At 35.0% G+C, this 27,650-nt stretch overlaps 1 protein-coding gene and 1 pseudogene across 4 annotated transcripts in view; one reads left to right on the top strand and one right to left on the bottom strand.

The window, feature by feature from the left end:
- GRB14 (growth factor receptor bound protein 14) overlaps window positions 1–27,650 on the top strand; it is a 116,588-nt gene that overhangs the window by 15,660 nt on the left and 73,278 nt on the right. The gene's annotated exons all lie outside the window — the stretch shown is intronic.
- Window positions 12,545–15,273, bottom strand: LOC308630612 (histone H3.3A-like; annotated as a pseudogene). Its single transcript has 2 exons — window positions 14,971–15,273; window positions 12,545–12,646 (listed from the first exon to the last, which is right to left on the bottom strand). The product of its transcript is annotated as a histone H3.3A-like (transcript).

The raw sequence follows: 27,650 nt of genomic DNA, 5'->3' as shown, positions 1-27,650 counted from the left end.
ATTCATATTATCATGCCAACATTGTGTTTGTCTAGTTTCAAAACATTTATATACCCTAACAGCATCACTGTTTCCATTAAACAGTCACTCCCCATATTCCCCTCCATGTCCCTATAGCCACCAGTCTACATTTTGTCTCTATGGATTTACCAATTCTAGACGTTTCATAAAAGTAGATTCATATGATATATAACCTATAAACTTTTGTCTGGTTTCTTTAACTTATACTGTTTTTGAAGTTTATCATTTTGTAGTGTGTGAGGTGCATTTTTCCCATGAAACAATTCCCAGCATGTAGAGATATAACTTTTTTTTTTTTTTTTAAAATAAGATGTTGTTCCTATAGTATGTGGTTGCTCTCTCTTTGTGCCTTTGTTCCCAATTCTATTTTGTTTCTCCTTTCTTTCTTCTCTACGGGAACTGATGTTCTGAGGTTGATGAGTATCCTTTACTTCTGCATTTTTATACCTTTACAAAACATAGAGCACTGTAACATTTTAATAATGTATTCAAAATATTTTGCTCTGCAACTTACTGTTTTCAGTTGACGTTTCTGATTAATCCATATTAATGAATGTAGATCCAACTTTAATTGTATTTAATTGTACATAGTTATCATAACTTATTGTTTCTCCATCATAATAACTTAGCTTGTGTGTATATTCTTGTCCTGTGTGCAAGGTTTCCCTACAGTATGTGTATAGGAGGGAATTGCTCAGCTGTTGAGCAGATGCCTGTTCAGTTTTACTAGATATTGTGGCTTATTTTCCAAAGTGGTTGCACACACCAGTACTATTGCCTCTGTGTTTTCAGAATTTTTAGTTTTTCCCCAATGTTTAACAAAATGTAGTTGCTGTGTTAATTTGATTAACCTTGACTTTTTGTAAGGTTGAACATCTTTTCATTTACTTCTGGCCATTTCCCCCTCTTCTTTGTGAATTATCTGTATTTTTCTACTGTGTCATTTGTCTTTTTTTAATGATCAGTGAGAGTCCTTTCTGTGGTATAGATAGTAGTCTTTTGGCAACTATAAATGTTGCAATTCTGTTTTCTCACTAATTGTGATTTGCCTTAACTTTGTTTACAGGGTCTCTTAGGATACAGAACACTTTTATTTTAGTTTAGTTAAATCTACTTTTGTGCGTCTTATTTATTTAAGAAATTCTTTTCCTCTGTCTTGTGAATGTATTCTCATCTAGTCATTTTAACATTTTCCTTCTTGCTTTGGTCTTTAATGCTGCATGATATGTTTTTATATATATCATAGGAATCTAAGTTTTTTCCAAATGAATATACACACTCATACAAATACCGTTTATTAAACTAATCATCTATTTTTTTGCCAAAGCTTTTAAAAACTTTCTTTAAACTGAGTGTTGAGGCACATGCTTGTAGTCTCAGCTACTTGGGAAACTGAGGCAGGAGGATGACTTAAGCTCATGAGTTCAAGAACAGGGAGAAAGGATGGTGGTGGAAGAAAGCAGCTCGGAGATGGCACCAGGAAGCAGAGAAAGAGAGAGAGAGAGAGAGAGAGAGAGAGAGAGAGAGAGAGAGAGAGAGAGAGAGACTGTTCTCCTTACCACAGACAAAATATAAACCCCAAGGACATGCCCCCTTCAACGTACCTCCTCTGGCCACAGTTATCACCCAGTTACTCCCTATCAGGGGATTAATGCTTTGCCTAGGTTAGGACTCTCATAACCCAATCATCTCACTAAACTTTCTTGCATTTTGTCTCACACATGAGCTTTTGGGGGACACTTCTTATCTCAACCATTACATGGGTAGTATTGCAGAATTCTAGAGGTATGCTTCGCTGAGACATCCCTCTTACTTGGTGTAACCAATGTATATACCTGATGGAGAAGAATGAATTTTATATTTATTCACACATTCCTTTAATCAATATTAGCCTGGCCTTGACTAGTGTCTATATAATATTTAAACTTATAATTATACAAAATTTGGATTTAAAATGCAAATGCTTTTGATTTCTTTGAACAAATTAATGTATACTCTGCGGGAGGCAGTCTGAGTAGTTTAAAACAGTGCAACATCTTTTCTCTCACACTGGTTAATGAGGAACATATATCATGCCTTTATATTAGTAGTGACACAGTTTTTAATGTACTTTCAAATATGTTGTCATTTTTATTCTTTTAACATATGGGCATAGTGAGTAGAATACTTAGCTTTTTCCCAATTTAGTAGATAGAAAAAAAAATTGGATCCAAGATCATGGGCTAAATCATATAGATAATGCTTAACAGAGCCAGGACTTGACCCCAGATTTTCAGATTTCAATGACAGTTCTCACTTGACATGAAATTGATAGTTAGAATTCTACTTGAAAATAAAATTATATTAAAAAATTTACTTCTTTTTTTTTAACATTGCAAATATTTAAATAGTGACAAAAAGAGACATCCTTTAAACCACTCATCAAACCCAACCTTAATATATTCTGATTTCCTTTTACCTCCAGGGTATTTTTTCCTATGGTATTGTTATACTGACTTAAAGAAATATGAAAAAAATAATTATTGTTTTAAGAAATGTCAGAAATTTGTATTATTATTATTATTTTTAATTTGTAGAGTTTTGAATGATTTTCAAAATTACCAGGGAATTTGGATTATTCTAAGATCAGGATATAGTCTAACTAAAAGGGCTTAGCTGTACTCTGGGGTGTTTAATTAATTTTTATTGACATATTCTCGTCTAGGATTTAAATGAGATTTAAGTCAGTAAAATTCCTGCCTAGTGGTCTAGAGAACAGTTCAACACAGTGAATGAAGTGAAGGGAAAAAATGTATTTTCTTAACCCTTTTCTCGCTTTGGACAGAGCCCAGGTCATCTACAGAAACAGTAAGGATTTGGGAGTGGATTTGTCCTGCAAGTTAGATACTTATCATTAGAATAAATGATGGTCTATAAATATGAGTACAGAGAATATTGTTTTTTAAAGCATGGAATCAAAAAATGATTCAAATACTTAGATAAAAGTCCATTTTAAAAGCAAAATTTGACAATTGTTATCGATATGATCATTGTTCTTAGAAAAGTTATCTTACATCTTATACTTAAGGGCTGTGATTCTCTAGCCTCAGTAGGCATGTCACAGTGAGTTTTTATGTAACTAAAGATTCCTGGGTCTTATCCCTGAAGCATTTGTTTGTTTATTTGTTTTTTACTGCCTTTTTTTTGTTTCTGTGCTGGAGATTGAACCAAGGGGGCCTCATGTATGCTCCTGCTCTAACACTGGGCTATATCCCCAGCCCTGAGAATCTATTTCTTTATACTGAGGTATTAGAAATTTTAACTAGCACCTGCTGGGAGATTCTTATAACTATAATGCAGTTTAACTCAAGGCGACTTTTGAAGAAATCCTGAAATAATAGGATTGAATCAGGGTTTTGACCCACGACATATCTCCTTCAGAGAAAAGACTGGAAATCTGTCACCCTTATAGGAGCAGAATTTACTCATACATGCGTGTACTAATATTTGTGGTTCTATAACATTTTTTTTTAAAGAGAGAGTGAGAGGGGAGAGAGAGAGAGGGAGAGAGAGAGGAGAGAGAGAATTTTTTTTTAAATATTTATTTCTTTTTAGTTCTCGGCGGACACAACATCTTTGTTGGTATGTGGTGCTGAGGATCGAACCCGGGCCGCACGCACACCAGGCGAGCGCGCTACCGCTTGAGCCACATCCCCAGCCCCGTGGTTCTATAACATTTTTCTAAAGGATAACACATGTCTAAATCTGTTTGCTTATCTAAAAGCCAAGTGGGTTTTGCTTGAATTTTAAATTGTTTGCATTTAAAATCAAAGCGTACTTATTGTTTAATAAAGAAATTCCTTGGCACTGTGAATTGTCCTTGCTTCAAGACTGTTGAAGTGGTTGTGAAGTATCTCACATAGGGGGCGCTGTTTAAATATATTTTTTTGTCTTGAGTAGTTCCAAAATCATACAGCAGAGGGGGCATATTTTAAATGACACCAGGAAACTGTGACCTGATTGTTTTAGCACGAATTATTCCAGATCACACTGTTAATTTATTTCATTTATATTACTAGAGAAATATTCTTTGAAATTAATGATATATTGGAGAAAGTACTGCAAAGTTCTCCTAAGGATATTATTTGAAGAAAAATGTTTTAAACATGTATTTAATTATGATTTCTTTTCTCATTTGAATCTAAATTAGATTCATGTTCTAGATGATGAACAGTGGCTCCAACTAGCATGTCTTCTATGTTAGGGTTTCTAAGAACTAAGAATTAGGATTCTGATATGCTAATAGGCTAGTTGATTATGAAACTAGAATTGATGAGTTATTTCCTACAGCATATTTGTTGAATAAAATTTTATAGTATTTTGCCTAAAAATTGAATGTATATATACAGACATGTATATAAAATGCAAAAAATATTATATCATTTTTCCTCATTTCTTCCAGATTTAGTGCATATATAAACATTTTGTTTATGATTTAATGTTCTTTTTATGTAGCATCTTTCCAAATGTGCTCTTATCAATTCTCTGTTAGTTACAGTAAAATAAATCATCTTGAGTTAGGTTAAACAGAAAAGGAATGGCTCATTTATCATTCTTTTTGTTAAACTGTGAACTTTTTTGTTGAAGTTAGTGACTGTTCCTTGTTATCCTTTTTGTCTCTTTACTGTATACTATGAAACACTGGACAAGTAATGAGTATCACTGTTTGTGTCAATCCCTAGATGCAGTCTAGGATTAAACATGGCTGGGAATTCTTTGCTGCACTCCCATTGAGACGTAGAATGTGTGTTTCCTCTGAAATCTTGGAGGGCTCTGATTATTTGATCAATATACTTCATTGGAAATGACAGTGTGACAGTTTCTGGTCCAAGACTTTGAAAAACTGGCAGCTTCCATTTCCTGCTTTTTGGTAATATATATATATATTTTTTTTTGGAAACCTGAGCTGCCTTATTTGAGCTATGTCTAGCTATATTGGGAACCTCCATTCTGGAGAAGTCATGTAGGTTTTCTGATTGATAACCTCAGCTGAGTCCAGCTTTGCAGGCAAAGACCTGCCAAGATGTTAGACATGAATGAAGCAGTTAGGGATGCTACAGACCAGCCTATTCTCCTACTGGATGCCTTGTGACACTTCATTGATACCATACAGAGCAGAAAAATGGCCCAGATAAGCCCCTCCCTATTTCACAAAATCATGAGATATAATCAAAAGTTTGTTGTTTTAAGGCACTGTGTTTTAGGACACTTTATTATGTATTAATAAGAGGATCATAACACAGACTCAATTCTTGAGTGTAAAGTAGATGATTGCAACTGAAAGTAATCTTAGAAAACAATTTAACTACCCTCTTTTGCAGGGAAAAACTATATTCCAGAGAAATGAAGTGATATGTTTAAGGTTATCTAAACAGTTACAATCTCCACTCCTTCTCCTTTTCTATTCATTCTTCTCCTCCTGTCTTTTACTCTTGCCCTCTTTCTATCCTCTACCTTCTCTTCTCTTCCATTTCTCCTTTCCTGTCTTTCTTCTTCTTTCTCTCTCACCCTCTCTTCTCTTTGCCCATCATCTTATTTCTCTTAAAATTAACATAGGTTAAATCATAGCTAGAAATATATGCCTATTGTTTTTGCTACTAGTAGACACAGATATTAATGTTTATGAGATAATTTTTTTGTACTTTTCATCTGGTAAGGATAGGCATAGACATGTAACCTAAAAAACACCTGAAGAACGGCTACCTACCATATCAGAAAGAACTTTTTATCATCTCAAAAAGGACTCAAAAGAATTTGTTTCAGAAATACTCATTCCAATAATTTTGTACAATTTAACTACTATTATAGAAAGCTACATTCCACATAGCTACTCAGGAGATCAAGGTAGGAGGATCATATGGTTGAAGCCAGCCTGTGCACCTTAGTGAGACCCTATCTCAACAAAATACAATATTTACTAAATTAGTGATGCACACTAGTAATGCTTATATACAGTCAACCTCAATATTTATGCCATTTGTATTTTGAAATTTCTTGGTTAATTTGGAGGCCTGGAATTTGTTTTCCCATAGAAGCAAACATAATATACCTTAAGTGCAATATTGGAAATAATCACCATATTTATTGGTTTCTGTGGGCAAATGCTTTCCACATTACTGCTTAGCATCTGTAAACCCACCAGTTCAGTGCCTCACTTTGTTTTATCAGAGGAACTTCCCATTTGTTCATCAATGGGAGAGAAGGTTCAGCGGGCTCTGTATGAAAGGAAAGTGTGTTCTGCTGGGGAGGAGGGAAAGAAAGGAGCAACAGCTTGGTTCAGAACTTCCTGTTGGTTAAATTTGTAGTTCAGTGTATCTTCTCTGCTCCTTTCTCCATGGGTCCTAAGGACTGGTTTACAGGCTTTTCTGTCCATCCCTCCTGGTACCTTCCTCTTTCTAAGATAAATTCACTTGAGAACAGGATGAAGTCTGTGTTTTCCTATGTTCCTATTTCTGATAGTAGGGACCGACTGACCGACCCTCCCTTCCTTCCTTCCTTCCTTCCTTCCTTCCTTCCTTCCTTCCTTCCTTCCTTCCTTCTTCCTTTCCTTTCCCTTCCCTTCCCTTCCCTTCCTTTCCCTTCCCTTCCCCTCCCCTCCCCTCCCCTCCCCTCCCCCTCCCTCCCTCCCTCCCTCCCTCCCTCCCTCCCTTCCTTCCTTCCTTCCTTCCTTCCTTCCTTCCTTCCTTCTCTTTCCTTTATTCTTCTCTAGTCCTTGCCTCTCCCCTTTCTTTCCCTTCCCATATCTCCACTCCTTCTCCTTTTCTGTTCATTCTTCTCCTCCTGTCTTTTACTCTTGCCCTCTTTCTATCCTCTACCTTCTCTTCTCTTCCATTTCTCCCTTCCTGTCTTTCTTCTTCTTTCTCTCTCACCCTCTCTTCTCTTTACCCATCGTCTTATTTCTCTTAAAATTAACATAGTTTCTTTCATGCCTTGTGGAATTATTAACTGGTATAAAGTCCTCAGTTTGTTTTTAGATTTCGGGAAGGTGGGTGACATTGTTCCGTATCTTACTGCTTATATAAGTTTAAAACAAAGTATTTCTACTAGATTGCAAACTTTTGAAAGGTGGGACTGTGTTTAGTTTTTATTTATCATCCCTAATGCTTAACCCTATTTCTTGTGTAAATGAAAAAAAGATTAAAATCTCAGCTGGGACCTTTCTTGTGAGTATGTCTGTGCTGTGAGAGGGTGAAATGCACTGCCCACTTGAGCATCCTGTGAATGCCTGCATGCATGCTGCTGTTTCTAGCCTGCATGTTGTAAGTTTTGAACTTTGCCTTTGGTTTTCTCTTTCACTTTCACTGTTGTTCCGGTGGTGCTGCTGGATGTTTTCTTAGGAGACCATCAGTGGAGCTGAAATGCTTCCATTTCTTAGATGCAATAGATGTAGGTCTATAGGTTATTTCAAGAATTAAGGAGTAGACTTAGGAATCTTTCTTTTCAGTTGTTTTTTTTTGGGTGACAAATGAACCATAGTTATTTACTCGAGCAGAATAATTTGCATTGTGACATTCCAACTTTCACCAGATAAGACAAAGCTTGTGCTGAAAAAGTTCAAGGTAATTTTTGAATTTTTGTTTCTTTGAGTCTGATTTGCAGTGTAAAAATAAGATGCCAAGAAGTTCCAAGTCAAAGAACAAATTATTCCACAGCACATTATCTTTGTGCATTTCAGCTTTTTTTTTTCTCTAGCCATTCTAAACTATTCGCTATTTTTGTCTTCTTAGACCAAATATACTTTGGATATATTTTTCAAGTCATCAAGAAGGAAAACATAGCTCTGTGAGAATCCTAGATAGTAATTTTAGGAGGAATTTAGAATAATATTTAAGGTAATATTTAAGGAAACTTTTTGTTAAAGATTTTGGTTCTTAATTCCTCCCTTTTAAGAAAACTGACATTTTAATATCTTGAAGAGTATTAATTACTTTCTTCTTATTTTAGGGTTCAGGATCACTTAGATTTCACTGGAACAAACTTTTTAGGAAGTTAGTGTTTAAAATAATCTGAAGACTTTTCACTTTACTAAAATTTGACTTATTCCTATTACATATTTGATAAAAAAGAAAATTTTGCTATGTGATTTTTAACTGTTTTATCCCTTATGTTTGAAAATAACTAATTTGTAGTTGTGCTAATGTGGAACACCTATGTGTACTCTAAGTTGGAAGTCCATATTTATGTACAAATATTAAATGCATTCTTTATGTTTTCATTGAGAATGTTTCTGTTAGACTTGTGATCATATTTCTGCACCATTGCAGTAGGCTCTAGGTGTCATCAACTGGTCTCCCAGAGAGAGAACCTTTCTCTTTTTTTTCTAAGTCATAGCTGGAGTACTTAGTACTTGGTACTTTTTTCAAAAACCCAAATCCTAACGTGGCATTCCTTCATGTTCATTCTGAGTCGCTCCTTCCTGCCTGTTGAGAGGCACCTGAGCTCTTTCTTGCTTACAGCTTCCTCTGATTTGACTCCCGACTCTCTCCCCTTCGCCTGCTGTCTCACTGCACATGTTTCTTTCCCTTTCAGACAGAGTTTGTCATCCCAGAGTGAACTGTCACCTTTCCCAAAGAGCATGTCCCAATCTCCTTAAGGAGAATAGACCACGTGCTCCTTGCACTCCGCTAAATCCATTGCATTTGTTTTCACGGTGTCCATAAGGTCTGTGCCCTCAGGCTTCTTTCTACTCTTTTGAGCCACTGGGTCATCAGACTGCTAAGAATAAGGGTTACATCTCACTCATCCTTGGCACAGAGCCCGGGGTATGCTAGGATTTTAATATGTTTATTGAATGAAAGAATGAGTAGGCTTTCCAAACTAAAAATTCTTAATGTCCCTTTGGCTACATAAACATTGATTTATTGCAAAATCCTTTGCATGCTCTCAAGTTATTTGGTCATCTGGGCTTGTTCTGTTGTTTCATTGATTTATCTAACACATGCCTTGTTTCTTCCATGTATAGATACTGAGCTGGGCTCTGGTGAATGAAACAGACAAGAACTGACTAATGGGTCTGATATTATTATCTGACATTTGAGGAGTAAAATTATTTAGATCTCTTAAGTGAGGGCTGGCAGAAACTAATTTTAATATTTAATGTGAAGTCTGACCTCGAAGAACAGTAGAACTCCACTCTTCTTTCTTCTCTAAATGCTGTTTTTCCATTATAAATTGGCTTTTGTTTCAAAAGTTTAAAGGAAAACATCCTGTGGGTAAGTTAAAATGTGTAGAAAATATTTATGCTAAAGAATATAGGCTTATGGTTGCTTATAAAGAAATTTAAAAATAAATTGATTGCTTCTTCCTGATCTTCATTATGGCTACTTCAAGAAACATCTTGGAGATTGTCAAATTATGGATGAGTCCAGAGATTTCTTATTATTACCTAATAAGCATTATTTAAAAGTACTTGAGTAAATAATTACAAGTCCTATACTTAACATGAAAATATACAGAGGAAAGCACACATCCTGGAGGAACCTTAGACAGTTAGCTGTCCATATGGCTCTGACACTCATTAGCTGGTTAGTTATCAAGAAAGTCAGTGGACACTTCACATGTTTCTTCATTGCAAAATATACATGATTCCCACTTCCCTCATGTGGTACCCTGAAGATTAAATGTAACAGTGGACATGTGGATGCATGAAATTATTTTGTATCAAAATAATCTGTGATTACACAGCCCAGACTTAAAATGAAGTCTTTTGTCTTCCATATAGAATTATTGCCAGAAAATAATTCTATCAGTTCAGATAGTCCAGATGATTTACTCTTTTTTTTCCTTTTAAGAGTGCTTTGATCAATATACATTTGCTGTGTTGTGTGTCAGCATAAGTTAGAAACTTTTTTTATTAGACTGTAAACACAAGATATTTTAGGTATTATCTAATGACTTCCTATTACTGTAACTGAAAAGTTCTTTTGACAGCCTATCTTCCGCACTTCCCCTACTGACAGCAAGTCACATCACAATATTTTGTAATTCCATTAATACGACTATGCAAATATCATTCACCGCTACATAATATATTATGATTATATTTTCTTTATTCTGAAACCTGTTTTTCCTGAGGTTAATAATTGCCCTGTTTTATTTGCTGCATTTTCTTCGATCCTTTGATCAAATTTTTACACCCCTCCCAAGAAACTGGCTGAACATTCTTAATATAGCTTTCCAGGTGGCAGCTGTGCGGGGAGTCTGTGGGTGCCTCTCCTCTCCTGGCATTGCTCTTGAAATTGTCTGGAGGGGTCTCTCTTCAGGACTGCCACCATGCTGTTCTTACCTTGGAATTGTTTGCTTTATTCTGGGAATTCCTTTTTGCCTTTCAGTGTATTGAATACCCTGCTCCCTGGGTGTTATGCTTTCTTTCTCATTTGAGGTGTACCTTGCTAGGGAATCATGAGTAATGTTTTTGAGTCTTTACCAGCCTGAAAATGCCTTGATATAAAGCTAACAGTTCAGTAGTAGTCTTGCTAAATATAGTTTTAGTCATTTTCACTCTTTTGAAGGCATTTCTTTTATTTATTTATATACTGTTGTTTTTAAAGAGTTCCATTTTTGAGATCTATTTTTGTTTTTTTGTTTTCTCTCCGAAAGGTTCCAGGGTCATCGCTTTATCACTGATGTTCTGGAGTTTCATTTGTCTTGGGTGGAACTTGAAAAAATTCATTTTGCAGGGCACTGTGTAAGCCCTTTAATCTGGAGACTAATCCTGATTTTTCTTTTTCTTATATTATTTCTGTGGTATGTTCCTACTTTCAATTTTTTCTTCTCTAATTTGAAATCATATGAATCAGATGTTGAGCTTCTTGAATTGATCTAACTTTTTAAAAATAATTTATTCTCTTTCAACTTTTTTTTTGTCTTTTTCTTCTACTTTCTGGATAATATCCTTAATTTATGTTTGCATTTTGAAGTAACATTTTTGTTTCAGTAATTATATCTTTAAAAGTTAAGGAAAATACTTTTTTCATACTTTCTTATTTCTAAATGTTACATTTTATTTTTATAATATTTTGATGTTGTCCCTGCCAACTCTTTCAGGAGATTATTTATGGTTTTTTGAAGTTATCTTTTTTCCCATTCATTGTGTCTTTTTTTTTTTTTCTGTTGATTTGCTGTGCTCCCTTACTTCTCTGATAGAGATTCTCATCAGATATGTTGACTTTTGGCTACAGATTCATATTTTAAAATGAGTTCATGAAACAGTGACTGAAAGCTCTGTTTGTTGGCTAGTAACTTTCATGGTAGAACAGTATAAAACAAACTTCCAACATGACTATATCCCTAATGCTTTTCTCTGAGCTGTTTAGTTCTTCCGCACATAGATCCACTGATCCTTTGTTTGGGAGTGTACTCCTAGGAACTGCAGTGTGGGAGCTAGTTGAAGACAGAATGCATGGAGGGTGGATGTCTTGTAATTTGGGATACAGATTTCACCCCCAGCCTTTTCTGAACCCTTTTCAGCTATACTTTTCTTACAATTCTCTCTCTCTCTCCATTGGGTGGTGGTAGAGATGGTGGCCTAACTCTGCAAGATGTGACAGGGACATGGGTGTATGAAGACCCAATTAGACAGATTCTCAGGCTCACACCTTGCCTGCTTTATAATTCAACTTTTTGAAAGTTTCAGGCGCATGGTGAATTGCTTCTCTTGCTTTTGTTCTCAGTCTTGACCTCCTCCATTTCCCTAAGAATTTACCATTGTTTCCGGTAAAATTTCACATATTAAAGATCATGGTTACATTAGCTTACTGGTCTCTTTGTAGATGGAATTAGTGTCTTGTTTTTTGTTCTTGTTTTAGGTGACTTTGAAAAGAGGAAGAGAAATGGCATTGTTCTGCTATTTTGAAAATTTAAGTCCAGTGGAAACATATGTATTTGTTTATTTTGTCATTAATAAGAAATTTCCTTGTTTAAAAATATCCAAATGCTGGCATTGTCCAGAAAAAATTAACAGTTTTATTTATAATTATTATAAAGTTGAACTGGTGAAACTTGTTTGCTAAAAACATTTTGACTTGCATTTTACTTCTTCTTTTTTTTTTTTAAAGAGTTAGAGAGGAGAGAGAGAGAGAGAGAGAGAGAGAGAGAGAGAGAGAGAGAGAGAGAGAGAGAGAGAATTTTTTAATATTTATTTTTTAGTTCTCGGCGGACACAACATCTTTATTGGTATGTGGTGCTGAGGATCGAACCCGGGCCGCACGCATGCCAGGCGAGCGCGCTACCACTTGAGCCACATCCCCAGCCCCTGCATTTTACTTCTTTATATTCCCACATTTATATTAAAAATTTATACACAAATCAAAATGGAAAAATAGCTAATACTTGATTTCTTTTCACTATTTTTCCACTCACAGTCATATACCTAGGTACCTTTTGACGCCATGGGGGGAAAAATATCTTAACATTCAATAACAAAAAGAAGAGAAAATATTTTTTTTTTTTTTGAGAATGAAATGTTTACCACAATAGTGGATTCTTAAGCAAGTTCTCCACATATGCAGTGTGCTAGTTGGATGTCTTTTGGCATAATTGTCACACATTTGGTATGGATAACACACAGGTTAGTGTCTTCAAAAAGGTCAACCATGTCATTGGCAAATAGGAACAGTTTGTGCTCTACTTTTCCTGTTTGTATCCCTTAAATTTCTTTCTTTTGCCTAATTGCTCTGACTAGAGTTTCAAGGAATGTGTTAAATAGAAGTGGTGAAAGAAGGCATCTGTGTCTGCTTCCAGTTTTTAGAGGGAATGCTTTCAGGTTTTCTCTATTCAGAATGATATTGGTCTTGGGTTTAACATATATAGCTTTTAAAATATTGAGGTATGTTTCTACTATCCATAGTTTTTCTAGTGTTATGAATGAGTATGGATGCTATATTTTATCAAATGATTTTTTTGCAAAATCTCTACCAGAAAACTTCTAGAACTCATAAATGTACTCAGCAAAATAAGAGAATATAAAATTAACACCCATAGTCAATTGCATTTCTATTCACCAATGATGAATCAGCTGAAAGAGAAATTAGGAAAACAATCCCATTCATTCACAATAGCCTAAAAAAGAAAACAAAAACAAAAACAAAAAACAATAAAGAAAGAAGGAAACCTGGGAATCAATCTAAGAGGTGAAAGACCTCTACAAGAAAACTACAAAATACTAAAGAAAGAAATTGAAGCAGACCTTAGAAGATAGAAAGATGTCCCATGTCTGTGGAAAAGCAGAATTAATATTGTCAAAATGACCATACTACCAAAAGCACTGTATATTTTAATGCAATTCTTGTTAAAATTCCAATGACATTCTTCATAGAAATAGAAAAGGCAAACATGAAATTCATCTGGAAAAATAAGAGGCCCAGAATAGCCAAAGCAATCCTTAGTGAGAAAAGTGAAGCAGGAAGCATCACAATACCAAACCTTAAATTCTACTACAGAACTATATTAACAAAAATGGCATGATATTGGTATAAAACCAGACATGAAGCCCAATGGAACAGACAAGAAGACACAGAGGAATTCCACATAAATACAGTTATCTCATAAGAAGCAAAGGCACCATAAACATACATAGGAGAAAAGATAGCCTATTCAACAAATGGTGCTGGGAAAACTGGAAATCCATATGTAGCAGAATGAAAGTTAACTCCTTTCTCTCACCTGCACAAAACTCAACTCAAAGGGGATTAAGGACTTAGGCATTATACCAGAGACTCTGTGCCTACTTTAAAAAAAAAAAATAAGGCCCAACTCTTCAACATATCAGCTTAGGAACTGTCCTCAACAAAGGGCAAGAAGTAAAATCAAGAATCCATAAATGGGATGCTATCAAACTAAAAAGCAAAGGAAACAATCAAGAGCCAGAAGAGAAAGCCTACAGAATGGGAGAAAATCTTTGGAATCTGCACCTCAGATAGAACATTAATCTCCCAAATATATAACAATCTCAAAAAACTTAACAAAAAAACCAAATAACCTAGTCAGTAAATGGGCAAAGGAACTGAACAGACACATCACAGAAGAAGAAATATGAATGGTCAACAAATATATGAAAAAATGTTCAATATCTCTAACAATTAGAGAAATGCAAATTAAAACTACACTGAGATTTCATCTCACTCCAGTCAGAATGGCAGTTATCAAGAATACAAGCAACAGTAAATGTTGGTGAGGATGTTGGGGAAAAAGGTACACTCATACACTGCTGGAGGCACTGCAAATTGGTGCAACCACTGTGGAAAGCAGTATGAAGATTCCTCAGAATACTTGAAATGGAACCAACATTTGACCCAACTCAATTTATATCCAAAGGTCTTAAAATCAGCATACTACAGTGACACAGCCACATCAATGTTTATAGCAGCTCAACTCAGAATAGCTAAACTATGGAACTAATGTAGGTGCTCTTCAACAGATGAATGGATAAGGAAAATGTAGTATATATATACACAGTGAAATTTTACTCAGCTGTAAAAAAGAGTGACTTTATAACATTTTCTGGTAAATGGATGCAACCGGAGGGAGACTCTCAGGCTGAGTGAAATAAGCTAATCCCAAAAAACTAGAGATCTAAAGTTTGTTCTGATATGTGGATGCTAACACACATCAGGGGTAGGAGGGCAAGAATAGACTTCATTGGATTAAACAAAGAGGAATTAAAGGAAGGGAGGGGCGATAGAAAAGACAAGACAGTGGATTGAATCTAACATAACTTTCCTATTTATGTGTATGAATGCACCAAAATGAATCTCCACATCATGTACAGCTACAAGACTGGGATCCTACTCAGAATAAGATATACTCTATGTTTGTATAAATATGTCAAAATAGACTTTACTGTTATGTATAACTAAAAAGAACAAATCAAAAAATAAAGTTGCATTTCCCCTCCACCAAAAATAAATAAAGGCCAACCAGAAAAGCCTCAGTTGCTGCCTGTGAAGCACCAACAGCTGAGCTCTGGAAGCACAGATCTGTTCTGAAGTCTTGAGCAGTTTCGCATCAGACGTTGGAAGGGGAGTTTGTGAATCACAAATTCAGTGGATTTCTGATAACTTCTGATTTCACCAAATGCTAATACTAGGCCTGTAATAATGAGCTTTCTTTACCCCTCCAGTGGAGGGCGCTCCTTGAAAGAAGCTTTTGTAGCCAGTTGTTTCCTAGGTGCTTTGCTCCATTGGATTTGCCAGCATTCTGCTTTTTAGGAGCCATGGTAGGAAGACCTCCTTAATTACTCCAGTCTCCTCCTGCACAGGGGCTAGTGGCAGTGCTGGCACTGGAGAGTGACTATAAGCAGTGTCTGTGAACACTTATTTTAGTTTTAAGTTTACTTTTTTAATAGGTAAAAAAATAAAGTTTGTAGAATCAAAAACATAAAAATTACTCTTTGAAAGGCTTCACTCCCATTCTTATGCATCTTCCCATGATACCTCCCTCGGTCTATGTAGGGACTCACTAATGACCTTTTATTCATCCCCATGTATTATATAAATATTAATAGCTATAAATATATATCTCTTTGTCTCTTAACCATTTCTCAATATCCTTATATAATAGCAATTTAAAAAATACAGACCATTTACAGTAATTCTCCCTTACCTGAGGTTTTTCTTTCTATAGTTTCAGTTACTTGAGTCAGTTTTGACCTAAAAATATTAAATAAAAATTCCAGAAATAGACAGTTCATTAGTTTTAAAGTGCATACTGTGCTAAGTGGCATGATGAAAATCTCACTTTCTAGCTTGGGATGCGAATCATCCCTTTGACCAGTGTATCCACACTGTATATATTCCCTGCCCCATTAGCCATTTAACAACCTTTCAATTATCATGTTGACTGTCTAGGTAACAATTCAAGTAACCTTTATGCAGTAGCCTAATTCTACCTAGCAGTGCCTATGTCATGCACTTTATCTCATCACACAGGTTATATCAACTCTTATCACTGCAAGAAAAAGAAAACTACAGCACAATAAAACATTTGCTTGAGATACCATATTTATGTAGCTTTTATTGTAGTGTGTTATTACTGTTCTGTTTTATTATTAGTTATTGTTAATTTTTTACTCATCCCATTTATAAATTAAACTTTATCATATATTTACATGTGTAGAAAAAATAGGATATATAGAGTTCAGTACTACACGCAGTAACAGGCATACACTGGGTGTTTGATAAAGGGGAACTACTGTATAAATTAAAATTATTTGCATTAATTATAATTAGGATTTTTTTTGCACTTGCAATCACATGTTTATTAAACACAAGGCTTATCATGGGGGAATTAAAAAGATTGAAGAATAAAAGATCAAAGAGGTAAGGATATGGAGACATAGTAGAGATGCAGAGAGGGAAGCATAGCAACTCTGAAAGGAAAGAAACACTGAGGTAGATACTTACATCAGTGTTCATAAATTAAGGACTATTTCTGTATGTGGAAAAAATTGTCTATATAGCACCATGTTCTTCTATATTCAAAGCATATACAAAGTGAACAAAGAGAGCTGGTCTTTGTTCCCTGTTACTCTGGGAGTCTCAGCAGACACTTCTCAAATGGCCCAGAGACTACCTATAGTCTATTGATCTCAGTGAGACCTTTGGGACCCAATCCTGTACAAGCCGCCTCTGAGCTGAAGGCCCTATCTCCTGGGCATCACAGACTGAGTTGCCAGTCATATCTGGTATCAGCCAGTACTCATATTGTGTTCACATAGCCTCTGTCCATGTGGTTTTCATTCACGTGCATAGCAGCCAGCTCACAATATGAAAAACTAAAAGAGGAATTGGACCATGACTCAGTGACAGTATATATATGGGTGCGCATGCTCGCTCGCGCTCTCTCTCTCTCTCTCTCTCTCTCTCTCTCTCTCTCCTTTCTTACTGTTGTCTGAGAATTGCAAAATAACAGGACAATGATGTTAGTTGCTGTTGGACCTGAGTAGAATAGCCTTTTTCCTTGACCTTTTTTAATTCATTAATTATTTTATTTATTTTTGGATATGGGAGGTCTCATCCTATTGCCCAGACTAGACTTGCACTTGTAGTCCTTAAGCCTCAGTCTCTCAAATAGCTGGGCACATGCCACCACTCCTGGCTGATCACTTTTATTCAAGATTATAAGGAACACTAAGGAACCTTAAGACTGAGCCTCAGAATGAGGTGTGATTAGTTAGGGGAATGTGAGGGCAATGGTGATTTTTCTTTTTTGGTTTTGAAGCTTTTAAAGACTTTTGTCACTGAGTGAGTAATTTCAATGCAATGTTTCAGTCAAAATCCCTTACTGAACAGGCTGGGATGGAAGGTATCTTGATGAGAAGATGACAATGGAAATAAATGCTATTGTCATCTTTCCATGTGTTATTTTCTCCATCCTTACTCTTACAAAGACTTTACATTCTACATAGAAGTTTGTGTGGGCTAAGCATTTTTAACTGCCAATTTATCTGTTTAGCTTCTGGGTTTGGGAAAAACTCTTAGGTAAATACACAGACAGAAATTTCTGTGCATTATTATCTCCAACAAGCTTAATATTAGAACTGAAAGCAGTTTCTTGAGGCTGATAGAAATTCATCAGATTGAATAATTTTGCTGTATTATAAACAACATAATTGATAATGGATTACAGCCAAATATTGGCATATTATATACACATGTGATTTAACTGTTTTCAAAATAAAGCAAGTCCTGCTTTGCAAATATGAGTTAGAATATTGGGACCAGTGCAGTTGTATGTGCAGACCACTTTGAATCAAAATAATGGAGTTGAATATTTTCTGCTTATTCAGTGAAGAACATGATTGAGTCTTGTTTGTGAAACTTTAAAAACTGTAAAATCACTTTTTACAAAGCACTATTGAATTAGTTTCAGCCATAGGTAAGTGGAAATAATTCTGTAGAGGACACAGGTTTTGTGTTGTAGGATTCATTTGGTGTCAAGGTACTTGCTATGTGCTGTATATAGAGTATAATTGAATGTCAGTTTGTGCTAGTTTAAAATCTAAATAATGATTTTTATCTCCAAACTGTTGGGTTTTCTTCATCTGAGTGAGGCTTAAGGTCATCTTATTAATTTACTTGTTTCATATCAGTATTGATGCATCCAAATAAACATGGTCTCATTCAAGGTAGTCACTGGGAAATGATTCTAATGATTATGTTACTACTCAGAGTTTTGGAATAACTATTTTTGTTTTTAGAGATTAATAATAATACTTAAAGCATTCCCACTGGTGACTGATCTTAATTCCTTGAGATTTTCTGCTTTTGAGAGAAAGTGAAAAACTGTTTAAAGCCAATTTTAGGGAATGAGCACTTGACTGGGGAATATATGACAAAGATAATGAGACCTGAGTTTCTTGAATGACCTGTATACCTTGGTTTTCTCAAGTAAGAGTATAAAAATTGCTTGTGTGGGGGCAATATTATGGGCTTAATATTTGGTGCCTCCTAAATTCATGTTGAAATTCTATGTCCCAATGTGGTGGTATCAGGAGATGAAGCCTTTGGGAAGTAATTAGGTCATAAGCAAAGAACCCTCACGACTGATTTGTACCCTCATAAAAGGGACTCAGAGAGCTAGTTAGCAAGCTTTCTGCCTCCTGAGGACACAGTGATTAGCTGTGTGGAACCCATATTAGGCCCTTGTCAGAACCTGACCATGCTGTCCTCCTGAGTTTGGTCTCTCAGTCTACAGAACTATGAGAAATGACTTTTCATTGTTTCTAACTACCCAGCCTGTAGGTAATAGCAGTCCAAACTGATTAGGACAGGAACATTTGTAGAATAATGATTTAAGATGTCTAAAACTTTTTCTGTAGAACCACATGGATAGTATTTTTCCAAAGCATAAAGTATTATAGTTGTGATTTGAACTAAATACATCCTAGTAAAATGGTTTCCTATAAGCAAAAATATAATAACTAAAAACGTTTATAAATAGCAGTTGATTAATAATCTTATATTTTAACACTTATAAAATGTAAATGTACACATTGACCACAGGAGACTTCCATGTACTGTGGTGTATACATTCAACATACAAAAACTATAATTCTATCTCATCAAATTTGACTTGCAACTAATATGCCAGATTTATAGTAACAACTACTACTGTAAATGAATGTTATCCAAAAGAAATTTCTGGAATGGTTTTTCTGAATTAGGAATTCTAATAAAGTTTTCTTGGAAGTTTAAACAGAAGCCATCTTTTCTTAAAATAACCTTCCATGCAGCCAGCTGAGCAATCAAAATTTATTGCTTTGATTTTTAGAACCATTTAACTAAAAATAGCTTGCAGTTTCTCCCCACTTATGCCAGAAGGTAATGGTCTTCCCTTTGTTAATAAACTATCAAATGGATAAAGATGCCTGAAAATTTTTAAAAATATAGATGTATTTTAAACAACTTGGAATGAAGCGGCACATGATGAAATCTACCCAAATAACTTCTGTGACAGTCACTTCTGAAGGATTTCACACATCTGCTGCACTCATATGTTCTAGTATATTTGTTAAATCACTATCATTATCACATAGTCACACCTCATCAATAGTTGAACTTGAGGTCAAAAAATACATAATCTCCCACAACTACAGTTAAGAATACTTTTTCTCTCCACCTACATACAACTCTATAATGATGTCTACATTTGCGTTTTCAAAGTTTCTGCTGTGACCACTGGCAGAAACAGCAGAGCAGACCAGATGGTCTGTTGATTTGAGTACAGAAATTCTTTGGCCCTTGTTTAATTCAGTAGTTCTAGTCAATCTGCTCAGGAGAGTCTAATGAGAGAACATAAGGATGCTGCTGTTAAGATGAGGTACATTGGCAACATTTATGCATTTCTTGTCCACCCTTGGCTGGGCATTGCTGTTAGTTTTCTTTTCTTTATGAAACCGTTAAATGAACCACTGAAGTAATCAGGTATTTTTCCATGTGGCATAATGTTTTAAAGAGGTGGCTACAGGTTTAAATCCTGTTACCTATAAAGAGTTTAACAAAAGTGGGAACACAGATTTACCTGTTAACAATAAATCAGAGGTTGACTTTTCCATTTGGCTTAAGTATTTTGATGATCTTCATGGTTCTGATGTGGAAGGACAGGAATGAGTGGGTTGGAAGGCCTAAAGGAGTGCAGGGATTCTCTTCCGAATTGGAGTTTTACTTCAGAAGTTTCCATTACAAACACCACCTTTGGAAAGGTCCTTCTGTGCTCCACTAGTATGTGGACTGCAGGGGCTCCTCCTATCCCCCAGGTAATATTTTTACTTCTGTAAGAAAAGTTGTATACCTAGGCAATTTTTCTTTCCCATTGGTCCCTATATCTAGATGAACATTGCTTAGGAAGATCATCTTAAATGTCAGTTTCTAATTGGTAAGGTTAATAGACTCTGGGGAAAATAAAAATGAGTGAAGACCTTTGTCTTGAACTTCTTATTGGATTTAAACTAATGGATTAACTGAACCCCTCCTTCCCTCTTTTCCTTTAATGGCAATAATGTTGTTAGTCTGCGGTATGAAATTTGACAGATATAAGCAATATAACATTATGTCAATATCTATATTAAAGATAATTCCCTTTGTTAAAGACAATTACTATAGAGACACTGCAGTTAAATATGTTTGGGGAATGCAGCTTTCCAATCAAGGGATTTAAAAAAAATGTATATTAGCTCAAGGACACCTCTCTTATGCAGAGAAACTGTCTTGGACAGAGTAATCTACCCGAGATAGTAAGTGCCTGGCACAGGATCTGAAGTAGGGTGTTCATTAGTGATTGGGTCTTTTTTTTTTCCCCAAAGAATGTCACTTGCCCTTCACTTTTGTTTAATTATTTGGCTTGACATAGAATTCTAGGCTCAAAATAATTTTACTCATAGAACTTTGAAGATATGAGTTTATTGTTATCCAGTGTCCAGTTTTGCAGGTTAAAAGTTTGTAATCTGATTCCTGTTTGTTTTGTTTATTAGTTTTTAATATTCTCTTTGGAAGATCTGCAGTTTTTCTCTTGTTGGTATTATGGTAGTTTATTACAATATGTTAAAAATTGTCTTATAAAAACTATTCCTGCTTTGTACTTGGTAGGCTCATTTAATCTCAAACCTACATTATTTTTTATTCAGCTAAGAGAACATTATGTGTTTCATTATTTTCTCTCTTCCGTTTTCCCCTTCTGGGTTCAAATTTTGCCAAGCATTATGTCAGCCTTGTGGTTTTAAGCAAGTTAACCTCTAACATCTTTGATCATCAATTGCATTATTATAAAGTGGAAATTATAACCCCAGGGAGGCCAGTACCCAATATGGTAATTATTTTCTCTCCTTCAGAAGTCTTGCTTCTGTAAGCTTATCATTTTGATCAAAGCACTTGAATCTAAATATAGACTTCTGGCTCTTAAAGTGATGGCTAGGCTGTTTTTAGCATGAAGGTTATTGAACAAGACTCTGTTCTTCCCCATGGTAGCACTGGCTCATTTTTGAAAGCTTCTTTGGATATTGTAGCCTGTGTGTTAAATGTCAAATACAGAGGTCAGCATCTAGAAATGGGTCAAACAAAGTATACATGGAAATGGAGGTAGAATATTACACAAAAGGGTGACTCTTAGAGTTTGCTTTAAGGTACAGTCTATCAAAGAAAACAGTGGCATCTATAAGATTTCTATGTGGCTTCATTTGATGAATGGCTTCCAAGTTAATCGTTCCAGAAAAGATTCTGGTCAGGTCACACTGCTTTTAAAAATCTTAAGTGGCTCTCCATTGGTTACAAGGTTAATATCAGATTTCTCAGCTCGCTTGTCAAGTTGTTCAAAAGATTAGCTCCAATTAAACTTTCCTACTTTGTATCCCCTTCTCTACATACTCCTCAGTCTAATCCAAATATATTATTCTGTTTCTCAGATCTATCTTACACTGTTGCTTTAGATTGGAATTTTCCCCACCTCCCATTTCTAACAGTAAAATTTGTCTAATTCTTCTAAAATTATGCTTGATCTTCTCTTACATATAAGAAGGCCCAACATTCTTCTAAGGCCCATCTCCATGGCCTCTTCTTTTACAAAGCCTTTGCCAATCTCTGTCACTCCATATTCTACTTCTCTTTATGCCCCAAAGCACATGATTTGTACATTTCTTATAGTAACTAACCTAACCCATTTAAGTGACATTAGGCAGGACTGGTGTCACACTCCTCTGTGATCTCCAAGACCCAGTAGTACCTCTTGTGTAAACTGTACTCAGTGAATGTGGTTGAATGAATGAAGAACAGGACACATTGCAGCCATTTTTTTAATGAAGCTGACTGGTAATCACATTTACTTTGTTGACCCTTGACTTTAAAGATTTTTTTTTTATTATCTATATGGTCATTTCTTGATATTTCTTGTTTTCAGCTTTGATGGGGTATAATTAACAAAAATTGTGTACACTGAAGATGTACAACATGATGTTTTTGTAAGTATTGTGACATATTTGTTACAACATCATGTCACATAGTTATTATTTTTGTGTATGATAGGAACCCATAAAACCTCCTCTCAGCAGATTTTAAGTATTGATTTTTATGAATAGCTATGAGGGCTTGCTAATCATATAGGATTACTGCCAGATTTGGGGGAAATATTTGCTCAGCTTTCAGTCCTTTTCCTCTCAAGCATTTATATGAAAAGAAAAAAGACAATCAACTGTAATGCTGCCTGTGACTGAAAATATTGTGCATTTTAATGAAATTTCTTATACCATCAAACTTGTTATTCCTTTGGAAATAATTTGAAAATAAACTGACATCACTCAGAATCAGTGGTAATAAATCTGAGGGTCAAGATCTGTTTCACAGTGTGTTATCTATTCTACTTCTTCCCCACTGATGAAATGGAAGATATTGAAAGATCCAATATCTAAGTTGCAGAATTCCTGGTTAGGAAATGTGTAGCTTTTATAAAGGCACTGGAAGTTTCTTGATAGGTATGAAGAAGACTAGGGCAAGACATTGCATGGAGGTTCATTATGTGTAAGAGAAGAGCCATCATAATTTTTTGTCTTCAGTCAGCAGGATGACATTGATTTGTAGCCAGTCAACATATTCCTTTTTATTTTTGCGATGATGATGACATTTAAGAGAGCGGTACTTAAGCCCTCCATCTGAAAAGAAGTTTTAAATTGTAGGGACTTGATGCCAGTCAGCTGTCTGTTAAATATACAAATATGTTCCTTTTTTTTTCAGGAAATGAATGTCTTTTCAAGTTTAGATTAATTATTTTTCCCTTTGTAAATGGAAAAAAAATCTTAAAGATCATTTCATATAAAAACCTCATTTTGAGTATATAGGACCTGGGATCAAACTGAATCTTCCCAAGTTAATGCTAACAATAGTAACAACAACAGTAATATGATACTAGCAGTTGGTTTAAAAAGAAAAAAAAAGGTGTTTTAGTTGAAGGGAAATTTTAGTGTTTTCTGTTTTACGCTTTGTTTTTAAATTGGGAAGCTTGCATATGTTTAAATGCCAGTGCAAGGAATCTTATTGAGAAAAGGTTAAATATCCAGTAGAGAGAAGACCTCCTAAAGTGAAGTTTCCAAGAAGCTGGGAAAGAAAAGGGGATGTATTGGTTTCTATTGCTGCTGTAACAAATTACATTAAATTTAGTGGCTTAAAACAACACATTTTTCTTTAATCATACAGTTTTGAAGGCCAGAAATGGATGTTTGTAATTACATTGAGCCTGCTTGAAAAATCTTGGATAATCTTCCCTTATCAAAATTCTTAACTTAATTATACCTGCAGAGATACCAGGGAAGATAACATATTCACAGCTTCCAGGGTGGGGGTGTTAGACAGCCTGATACAAGGACCAAACACAATTGTTCTAGTGTTTAATCCCCCCCCCCCCCATTTTTGCTGTGACAAAAAGACCTGACAAGATCAGCTTAGAGGAGGACAAGTTTATTTTGGCTTTAGGTTTCAGGGATTTAGTCCATGGTGATCCAACTTCACTACTCTGGGCCCAAGGTGAGGCAGATCATCATGGCAGGAGGGCATGGTATAGGAAAGCAGCTCAAAATATGGCAACCGGAAAGCAGAGAAAGCTTCACTCACCAGGGACAAAATTTAAACCCCAGAGGCACACCTCCATGGACCTACTTCCTCCAGCCACGCCCTGCCTGTAGGCAGTTACCACACAGTAATCCATTCAAATGATTAATCCATCCAGTGGATTAATTTGGTGATCATATTACAGCTCTCATATTCTAATCATTTCTCCTCAGAGCATTTCTCCATCATCTCACACATCCAGATCCTAACAGTCCTAGAGGGAAGAAGGGAATTCTTTCTAATTTAACTGGTAAGAAGGAAGGTGGAAGACACACAAAATAGGATGGCAGTATGTCTGGTAGTGCAAACAAAATGTTTTTCCTATTTCCTCTTTATAAAATAGTTTGCTTCAGTTTCTTGAAGAATTAGGCACAGCTAGGGGATTCACAGGAGAAAAAGCACACCTTCATCTAGCCAATGGAAGAGCTGCTATGGGACAAGAATCCAGTGGTTACAGGGTTCAAAGATATTCAACACAAGGCCATACTTAACCTTTCTGTTACTAGAAGTTTTCAAGGCATGTCAAATGACCACTTGACAGAGTTTACAAAGTACACAGTTTAGAAAGTAACTAGGTACACAGTTAAATGAGAGGACCTTATAAACAATTCTCATATTTGTTGATTACATAAATGCTGCTTTCCTACATAAAAATATTTTTTAAAAAAAATGAGTACTGTAGAACATATTAAATGCCAATACCGTAGGTAATTGTTCAGGAGCAAAGAATACAGTGAGAATTCCTAAGAGGTCATTGTGGATCATTTAGCAGAATGAGATCATGGAACTTTGCTTTTTTTTTGTTGTTGTTTTTTAAGTATTCACCATTTAACTTGAGTGACCTTAAGACTTTTTAAAGTTTAGTTTTAACCATGAATAATAAATGACATAAAAATGAAAATAGATACATTAAAATTAGCCACATCATAATCATATCTTTTTTCAATCTCATTTTTCCCCCTAGGGATCAAGATTGTTAAAAATTTGGTATGGATTCTACTAGCCCTTTTTCTATGGGTTTACCTATACTTTTGTGTATATGGAAAAATATACAGTGTTTTGTTTGATTTTACACAAATGATGTAATACTTAATAACTATTCAAAAAATTTTATGTAATAATACATTTGACACTCTTTTTTGTTAGTTTATCCTTAGTTCTCTCATTTGTCACCTAATATCTCATAGTTGGAATGCTTACATTTTATTGACATGTGCCAATTTTAATATATTAGTTGTTGCTAATTTTTTTCTTGTAAGCAATGATATGGTGAACATTATTTATTCCAGATACCTTTCTAAATATGATCGTTGGTGAGTCAAGAAGAAAATTAGAAAAGGAGTGAGAATATGAAAGGGCAGGGTCTCTCAAGATACACATAGTTGCTGCTAAATTTCCTTCCATAATGTCTGTTATATCCTTTTTATCAGTTTTGAAGAATTCCACTGTCACTTGGCACTTGGACCAGCATTTAACATTATCATCATTTAACTTTTGTCCCAACTAGTAAAGATGCCGTATAATTAACATGCTTTTCTCTTGTTACTAGTGAGGTTATCTTTTCAAGAGAATGTGTTCAGTGGTATATTGTGTGTGTGTGTGTGTGTGTGTGTGTGTGTGTGTGAGAGAGAGAGAGAGAGAGAGAGAGAGAGAGAGAGAGAGACAGAGAGAGAGAGAGACAGAGAGAGAGAGAGACAGAGAGAGAGAGAGAGAGATTGATTTGTTTATTGTCCATTCATTTTCCTTTTAGGTTAATTATTTTCTGCACATTTTTAAGAATGCTTGGATTTTCTGACTATTCTTTCTTTTCTCAATCTGCTTTGCATTTGAATTTTATGTTTGGGTTTTTAATGTTGTATACATTTAAATATTTATAAGTTAAGTTTAAATATATTTTAGATCTTACGTAAAGTGTGTAAGAATTTTTCCACTACAAAATTATCAAAGAATGTTAAATTATATCTTCTTACATGTTTATAAATTAATTTTTAGAAATTTCATTATAATTTTCAAATATTGGAGGCTATTTTTAGTGTATAGTGATAGGTGAAAAGTCTGCAGCTTTAGCTTACTCAAATGGCTACAGTAAGACTTTTTGTAATGCTTTATCCTTTTTCCATTAATTTTTCAGTACCAACTGTTGAGCTTTGTATGTACACACACACACACACACACACACACACACACACACACTTCCCTTTACAACCATCACATAGCCAAGTCTGTCAGAAACTTTATTTTATTTTTAAAAATATAAAAATATTTTTATTGATGGATTTTACAGACAAATTAAGTTGTATTTACCATGTGTAGGACAATGTTTTAAAGTATATATACAAGATGTAATGACAAAATATAGCTAATTGACACATGTATTCTTTCATGTAACTATCATTTTGTACTTAGAATATGTTAGAACACTTTAAATCCATTCTATTAGCATTTGTCAAGAATACAATATACTAATTACTCTCACCATGTTGTGAGTAGAACTCTGACCTTTTATACCTATGAAATTACAATTTTTTTTTTGTCTTGGACCAGCATTACACCTGCACCCCAACCAGCACAGCCCTAGATCATTTTACTCTGTTCATCTGGAAGTTCACTTTTTTCAGATTCTTCATGTGAGTAAATTTAGCAGTCAATGATTCATTGTGTGTGCCTTACAGAACTTAATGTAAACTCCTGCATGTTCATCCATGTTGGTTTAAAAGACAAGCGTTTCTATTTTCTTTAAATCAACAAGAATTCATTTGGAGAGGATGTGAGGTGAAGCAGAAGAGTGTGTATTCATTTCATGATTACATAAATGGGTACATTTTCATTAAACACAGAGAAAAGGCATATGCGAAAACAAGCCTTTCTGGGTTACATTCTTTAGTTTCTAAAGTTGGATTTTTTTTAAGAATTTTTTTTAAAGTTATAGATTAACACAGTACCTTCATTCCATTTATTTATTTATTTATCTGCATGGTGCTGAGGATCAAACCCAGTGCCTCATACATACTAGGTGAGTGCTCTACCACTGAGCTACAACCCCAGCCCCTGGATCTTAATGTACTAATTGCTGATTGCTTTTTTTTTTTGGTGCATATTGATTGTACACAACAGATGGTTTCACTCTGGCATATTATACTTGAATACATCATAATTTGATCAGTTTCACTCCCCCTTACCACCCTTTCCTTTCTCTACCCTGGTCCTCTTCCTCTTCCCTAATGATCTTACTTCTACATTCATTCTGTCCTTCTCACCACCCCCACAGCTTCCACATATAAACAGGATACTTGTCTTTCTGAGTCTGGCTTATTTAACTTAATGTGATTATCTATAGTTCCATCCATTTTCCTGCAAATTACATAATTTTGTTTTTCTTCATGACTGAATATTGCTCCTTGTGCAAATATAGTACATTTTCTTTATTCATCTGTGACAACTAGGATGATTACATAACTTGGATATTGTGAATTGTGCCATGTTGTACATGGATATGCTAGTATC

Source organism: Spermophilus citellus (genome assembly GCF_964194105.1).
Source record: "Spermophilus citellus genome assembly, chromosome: 11".
Classification (NCBI taxonomy): Eukaryota; Metazoa; Chordata; class Mammalia; order Rodentia; family Sciuridae; genus Spermophilus; species Spermophilus citellus.
Note: the sequence above shows the minus strand (reverse complement) of the source record. Positions and strands in the feature narration are given on the sequence as shown.